The sequence below is a fragment of the Mya arenaria genome, chromosome 11 (assembly GCF_026914265.1).
Source record: "Mya arenaria isolate MELC-2E11 chromosome 11, ASM2691426v1".
Taxonomy (NCBI): Eukaryota; Metazoa; Mollusca; class Bivalvia; order Myida; family Myidae; genus Mya; species Mya arenaria.
Genome location: NC_069132.1, coordinates 37,840,467 through 37,848,738, shown reverse-complemented (window position 1 = coordinate 37,848,738; position 8,272 = coordinate 37,840,467). Strand labels below are relative to the sequence as shown.

Here is an 8,272-nt window from a genome sequence, read left to right as displayed (position 1 = left end):
CATATCCCTTAATCACCGATAATCCTCGTCTTTGAGTTTAGAGAGCAATGTAGACGTCCTTTTAAGACGTACCAGCGTCTGTTACGTGATCAAGAAGTGCAATATGTGCGCAAACCTTAGTAAGTATAAAAAGCTACGTTGCGTATACTAGTTAATGTATTTGACAAATCATATTTCTGCAAAGCAGGAGCTCATTCTCATCAAACTTTTGTGATTTTTAGGCACACTGATTAAAGCCTAAGAACTAATCGAGAGACAAACAAAGTCACAAATCAAATAGGCTAACCACGCTTTGACATATCTTTATTTACAAATAATGGGAGGCTACCATGGAGTGAAACAAGAAGCAACCGTCTCATGTTGATAGATTTCAATTGGCAACTGATTAATTATTTTCTAATAATAGCTAGTTTCTTTATGATAAACTTTACATACATTTGCCAACTCCGTAATATTGATAGGCTTTATGCTTTCATACATCCGGCCATCAGATTACTTTTGATTGGCCTATTCACGTTTTTGTTGTTGTCTGGAAATCCCTCGTGCTCGAGCCGTCTTTCATATCAACCTCATCTGTGGCCACAGTCAAGCCAGTTCGTGCTAATCTGGCAAGTTTTACCCGTCATCTTTTCGAGAAATACAACACAAGGTACAAAATCACCATAAAAAAGACGAACGACCTTAAACCGCCAGAGCGCATATATGTTAATGCTTCACATCGTTCAAACTGTTTATACGCAGAATCAATGGATCTCCTCCTCCTCCTCCTCCTCCTCCTCATTGAGCACATGGTTAGCGAGTGAAGTAACCTTAGCACCACAGACACAGTACATATGTAGAGTGATTTGTTTCAGTTTATATATGATTAACGCTCTGAACCGTTACCGATACACTGTTAAATATGTTTAATAGTTTAAACTTTTGGGTATACCTGTCTACTGATTACATCATAGTTAAACCCTATAAAACATGTTCTGTCAGATTTAAATATTTATAAACTGCTTATTTCTAATTCATATATTATTAACATCCGTTTTTTTTAAATACTTAAACGTTGTAGCGTCTGTTTATATTATGAGGTAGCTTTATTAGATGCAAAATGCTTTGTCACACCCGGGTTTATCCAGATGTAACATGATTCAAGAGGGTTATAAACAAAAGCTATAGAATCTAAGAATATAGATAATCCAGTTATCGATGATTGTGTGGCATTTAGGATATGATGGAAGTAAATTTTCATATTATAAGTCGACGTTGAGCTAAAACATAGTTTGCTATGATGAATTTGTGAAAATGAATTAAACAGATTATCTCGTTTAAACAATGCGGGTTAAGTAACGCATACACCTATAGACTTTGACTGTTTGAAGTCGTCTGTACGGCTGAGAGACCCCGACCGGTTGAATCCGGAAGCGCTACGCCGAGAGTCAATAATGTTACGCCGTAGCGCGATTTATATAGACATGCAGTAAAAACGCGGTCTGGATAGGCCCACCAGACTACTTTCAAGTACTCTTTAATAACGTTGCAATCGAATACTGGCCTAAAATTTAGTAAGAAGGCTTCAGTAAGGTAAACTTTTGTTGTTTTTTGTTTGCGAAATGATTTTGGAAGTTTGGCATATTGACACGTCATTTCGGACCCCAGTGGGTTTTTGCAGAAAAAACACACTTGGTATACCCGAAATATAGTTTCTTCTGGAAAAAAACCCAGCAAAAATAGTTATGAAATAGTGATATGTAACTTTTGTGTATTTAATAACATTTCTTCCTCTTTCTAACCGACTTTAAAAATACTGCTTGAAGGAAATTATGAAAAATGAGTTGTAAAATTAACATGTTAATTTTTAGTACTTGAATGTGACTTTAAACCGTTTTAACACAAACATACAGCAATCAATACTGTCTGCTGGGAAATTTCGAATGTGTCAGACGAATTATTTTGTTTTTAATCGAAGACAAACAAAATCACCGTGCTTTGTAGAACGATGAATGACAATAAATGTTCCAAAGTGGATGTCTCAAACATCCATGGGTAAGTCATATATTTTATCCATTTTATTTACATTTTTAGTGGCTTGTTGAATATGGACAGTTAACAAATAGGACAACTCTTTAGTACTTTATGATCAAAACGGTATTTTTCTTATCACCACTAGCGGCTCTTGGGGGAGGGGTATGTCACACGGCAACTGCGTGTGCCCCCTCCCCCTTAAAATGGTACTAGTTGAGTTTATTTCGATAATATAGAAGAAGTAATAATATACAGTCAGAATTCACCATTTCGGACTAGAAAGTGTTACGCTCTACTGCAACACTTTAAACAAAAATAAACTTAGGTCCTTTGGGAAGCAAGCCAAATGCCAACATCCCTAAGATATGCCCCCTCTTATGTCAAATTCTGGACCCGCGGATCATCTGTCAATCCCTAAACGTCTAAACGGTTTACTGCGACATGGTGCTTTTTATTATGAATCTCTATGATCACACAGTTTAAACCTTATATTTAATATACTTTCTAACGATGACTGCATCGTATCTTTGAAAAGTGTTTGCATTAGGTGCTCTGAATTGTTTCCCTCCGTCGGCAGATAGAGTTGGGATCTCTTATCATAGAAGTACTTGCGGTTTACTTATACGTTTATTATTATTTGTTTTATTGATAAGTTTCGTCAAGTTAATGTATACTTTGATAAGATTTACCTTTTGCGTTTTATCTTTATTAAGGATTGTTGGGATAAGAGTGAGGTTTGTGCACACAAACTAGTTAAAAAACCCAGTAGATTTACATTTTAGTGACCGTTTCAAGGCGGTACCTAACAATTCTTGATAAACATACCTATTTTTTATATTCATACAGTATGTATGCACTGTGCTGTTTGTGGAGTTTTGTGCTGTTCTTCTATGTTTCTTGTTTGTGATTTTGTGTTCTATGTCTTTGGTGTTTGCCCAGTGCAACTAAACCGGGTTTATGTTTAAACTTTTTACTACTGAGCTTGTTTTTGTAGCTTTTTGAATAAATATTGTGAATAAACGGGGTGTTATGAAAAGATTTAACATTGCAGTGTGCGACATAAACGGTGACTGGGGTTAGAGAATGACCCGGGCTATGAAAATTCGTTTAAGCTTAGTTTTTGGTTGTGGCCATAGGGGTGGTCATGACAACGCAACTGCCACCTGTGGGATTTTTTAGTAACCGACAAATATTAAATCAGAGGCACCGGAAGCTATTTTGTATTGGGGGCGGGTTTTTTTTCCGGGAGGTGGTGACTCCCTTCCAGTTGCGCGGATTGTTTTTAATCACACTGCTTAAAACCCATTTAAGCGCATTTTCAGGACTCACATCAATCGTCTGAAACAGCTATTATGTCAATAACTGCAGAGGCAAATGTTGGATGAAATACCTAGAAATATGATGGCGTTCAAACGTTTACATTATTGATTTATTAGGGGTTTTTGGATAAGAGTGATGAGGTTGTGCACACACACTAGTTTACCCCCCCCCCACCCCAGTAAATTTTACTGACCGTTACCTAACAATTCTTGATAAACATACCTAGTTTTTATATATATAGTATTTATGCACTGTGCTGTTAGTGGAGTTGTGTGCTTTTCTTCCATGTTTCTTGTTGTGGTTTTATGTTATATGTCTTTGGCGTTTAATCAGTGCCATTAAACCGGGTTTATGTTTAAAAAAATTGCTACTGAGCTTGTTTCTGTAGCTTTTCGCATAAATATTGCACTATTAAAAGTCATGATTTGCAGTCTCACTCTTTAATAACTTTAATAAAGTAAGTGTGTGATATTGTAAATCTTAAATTACCGAAATTGCTATAAATTGACAACTAGCAAGCCATAAGACGAAACCTTGCTGTTAAGGCTTTGCCAACTAGATAATTACGTGCTATTCTTGTCCCTAAATAATTTGCTTACACGTTCTGTGTTATATAACAATCAGACTACAATCAGTATTCGGCCCATTCAGAATGATTTGAAATAACCGCAAAACTTTAATCAATCAGTCGGAAAGCGTTTACAGCAATTTTCAGAAAATAGGAATACTTGTACCCGTATAGCCGTGTGTTAATACAGACTAATTTATTGGTTAACAAGATGGCGGACTTTTTCAATGTTTTGATACTGGCGTTTATAGTTCCTTTTGGTAAGCCATTCTTTTTAATTGCTTATTTGTATGCAAATAGTTACTATGAATATTAAGTTTATATCCGTTTATTAGTAGACTAATTTGCTATCTAATGTTACCTCACAGTTAAAAAATTGATTTCTGTTGAACATGTAAACATTGGATTATTGCAATGGTATATTTATTGCTTGTTAGAAATTAAAGCAGTATTATCCTTTCTGGTATATTTGTATAAGATAACAGTCATAGGAAGCTAAATACTAGTCCGAACCGGATTTAAAAAAAAAAAAAAGAAAAAAAAAGAAGAGAGAAATAAGAGGTCAATCTTCTTTCATTTGCTGTTTATGCTTTTACCATTCATTTCCCAGCTCATGTCATATTCTGATTGTTGGTAGTGAGCGCGGGTGGCAATTGTAACCAAAAGCATAACTTTCCGGCGGAATACTGCTTTTATGGATGGTGTATAGAGGACGGGTATCCAGGCTATGAAAAAGTTGCTTAAGGTAACGTACCAATCGCAAATAGCTAGTTATTTAAGTCGTTGTAGAAATCGATGCTTTTATTATGAACAAGGTATAATGTATGTATGTTTCAGTTTGCAATTTTACTAATACAGTGTGGTTAGCAAATGTTACTAGGTACTGCAGTGATCAAATATTCGCTAGACTGAGAATTTAAAGTGGCCTCACGAGTCACTTGCGTGTACCAAACTGAATAATTTGATGGTTTGAACTGCACGGTATGGTTGAAGCATTGTAGTATGCATTTAGACTAAGAATTTGACATGTAAAATTAGTTGGTTTGGCCCTCCGCTAATAAACTGACGGTCGTTGGTTTAATCCAAACATCTGGCCAGAATTTCTCGAAACTTTATAAGCTTAGCAGGCTTAAGTAGCTTATTTTATTTAGCCTTAATACATACTTAATATCAGTGTTGATAAATGAAAAATGGTTCATTGGGATTATCATACATATTATTCCTATTTAACGTCTAAAAACTCGTAAGGAAGAACATTTTAGCATATTATAAAAAGTGAGCTTAGCTTAATCGTGTTATAAATTATTTAAGAAGTTTTTAGAAATTTGGGCAAGGATATTGTTCTTACACGTTAACTGTTATAATACGAAGCCTAAATTGAATCTATAGGATACAACTTCTGTGAAATTATACGGATAAAAGCAAAAAAACTCGGGTTTATCTTTTATATGACTAATATCATGTTTACGTACATATTATAAACGTTTCAAAATATGTTGAAGTATATTTTGAATAATGCTTTCCACAATCATATCTTGAAGAGAATAAAACTGAAACAAAAATTTCACATCTTTATTTTCATCAATCAAAAACAAAAGCAGACTGAAACTAACTTAAGTTGGTCCTGTTTCCACAAATATGAAGGTGTCGACATCCCTTCCAAAGCAAAACAAATATTACTTGAGAATAGTTTAACCTAGGCCCATTAAACGTCATTGACCAGGTGAAGAATTTATTTATTTATTTATTTATTTATTTATTTAATTATTTATTTTTATTTATTTATTTATTTATTTATTTATTTATTTATTTATTTATTTATTTATTTATTTATTTATTTATTTATTTATTTATTCATTCATTCATTCATTCATTCATTCATTCATTCATTCATTCATTCATTCATTCATTCATTCATTCATTCATTCATTCATTCATTCATTCATTTATTTATTTATTTTTATTTATTTATTTATTTATTTATTTATTTATTTATTTATTTATTTATTTATTTATTTATTTATTTATTTATTTATTTATTTATTTATTTATTTATTTATTTATTTATTTATTGTTTTTTTTTTTTGTTTATTTATTTATTTATTTATATATTTATTTATTTCTTTTTCTTTTTTTTCTTTTTCTTTTTTTTTGGGGGGGGGGGGGGGTAGGGGGAAACTACATTAAAAGACAAGGAAATTTCAATTGTCTTATGTAAAGTTTGTCTGCAGTTCAAAAGTAAAAATCTTCGTCTACACCTTCCTAAAACTGTGCAACCAATGATGTACAATGGATTTCTTATTAAACACCTTCAATCAATCTGCCAAACTATTTTTACAAAAAGACTACTGATTCTTTAACTAGTTATTAAACCAATGCAGACTTGTTACTTCTCTTTTATTAAATGAAGGATACTTATTTAATGTGTTTTATCAGTGTGAACGCGTTTGTGGTCGTAGGACTTTTTCTACAAATTTACCAACTCTGACTCACTGCGTGCCATTAAAACGTCCCTAGGTTGGTTTTACTAGGGGCTTACTTCTTTGAATCGAACATGTATAGCAAGGCATTGAAAAAAACAACATTTAGGCGTATGCCCCTGATACATATATCGTACAACAAATATGCAATATTTCTTACATAGAACATTGGTAAGATTGGATGGGCAGTCGTGTGTGTTAATGCCTCAGATTTTCAAACGCTATTCAGCCACCTCATAGGTTATTGTCGACCTCAGGTTCAGTTCGTATGTCTGTTGTTCAATGCTCCACGACGTTTCGATAGACCTAAGATTTTTATATTATTTTGGACTTCTGAGGCCCTCAGAATCGTAGGAATTTCCTACAATAGTCCTTTGTTAGACCTATGAATGTCCTATGACATTTTCCCCATTGTAGGCCCCAATTGCGACTGTCGTGGCTTAATCCTACGACCATAAATCTCTCAGAATAGACATTCCTTTCCACAACAGTCATTCAAAAAATATTTTTGCCGCTACCTTTAGCTTTTAAATCCACCCCTCCTAGACCTACATCGGTTCCTGCTTTCTAGGTCTTGCTAAAATAGTACGACAAAAAGTAGTTTATATATTACAATGGCTTCAGTCAATCTACGTTATAATTTCCCTTACTTCTGCAAATTGGAAGGTTCAGTTTTTCTTTCTTTAATTGATTTATTTTTTTCGAATGATCGTCGCACGACAATGTTACACAATCGTGAAAAGTGCTTAGTCCTTTTCCTTTGTCGTTGATGGTCTCGACTATGGATCAACTGAGACTTCTATTGACTATTATGTTCTCAAACCGTCTAGAAAAATAAGACACCCTGTTACGGACATGTCATATGTTTTATGTCTACTGGTACTACATGGCTTTTGGTTGATTATTTCCACAGTAAGAATATCAATTGCCCGAATGCATCAGCCTGAAAGGTTTTTCACTGGGTCAATTATCAACCAAAAGCCATGGTCAAAATCCTCTAATCATGCTAAATATGTTCTGTCATTTTTGACCCGACTTGCAAATATAAATGCATACTGATGAATTTTGGAACAATACAGGGTTTGATTTGCTCAAAGCAGAATATCTAAAAGAATGAAATTGTCCAATATCAAATCAGTTGCAAATGGCATTTGCTGCAGCTCCTTTAAAATTAAGAATAATAGAAAATAAACCTTTTTGCTATGTTTGCATTAACATGTAAACAGTTGTAATATTTTGTGTTATTATCGCATGTTTTTTTGCACGTTTATTTTGAGCTAGGGTCGATCAAGCGTAGAAATAGTTCAATCAGAATCTTTTCTTGAATGGCGCTAGCTATTAAGCTGAAACTTTTTACATCTTTAAACAGCATACAGTAAGAAAATTTATTTTAACAAAACTTGACATCCTAGAGTGATTCCTCATGTGACCATCCCCGGATTTCACTTTTCGATAAACGTGTAATAATCGGTTACCGGTTTCCGGTATTACACATCACTTCTCAACAAGGAGTGTGCCATTTACAGTAAAACTACTAACACGTTCTTTAATCGATAATCTTGTTTAAATCAATTTAAAAGCTTAAAATTGGGGTGTTTAAATGTTTCCTTTACGTCGGCCAATCATGTGCTTTTGGGAATGTCAGCAGTGGTGCTGATGTTTGATTTGTCGATTTTCAGTCAAGCTGACAGCGATTTTGAGACCACCAGTCATGTTCTTGGTGTTGGAGTTATCGTCGCTATTGTGGTTGGCTGTGTGATACGGGTGGTCATTGTTGTCAGTGTCACCCTCTGCTGTGTCTGCTGTATGCGGAACTCAAGTAGGACGCAAGGACAGATCGTCACTTCGGCAGCTAGCGGTCCTTCTGTGATGAGTAAGGCCTAATTTGAAA

General features: G+C 34.2%; 1 long non-coding RNA gene across 1 annotated transcript; it reads left to right on the top strand.

Annotated features, from left to right (window-relative positions):
• The first annotated feature begins 4,075 nt into the window (after positions 1–4,075).
• Positions 4,076–8,234, top strand: LOC128207317 (uncharacterized). Its single transcript, XR_008256678.1, has 3 exons — positions 4,076–4,161; positions 4,539–4,646; positions 8,061–8,234. It is a non-coding gene; the product is annotated as an uncharacterized LOC128207317 (long non-coding RNA).
• Positions 8,235–8,272: the final 38 nt, after the last annotated feature.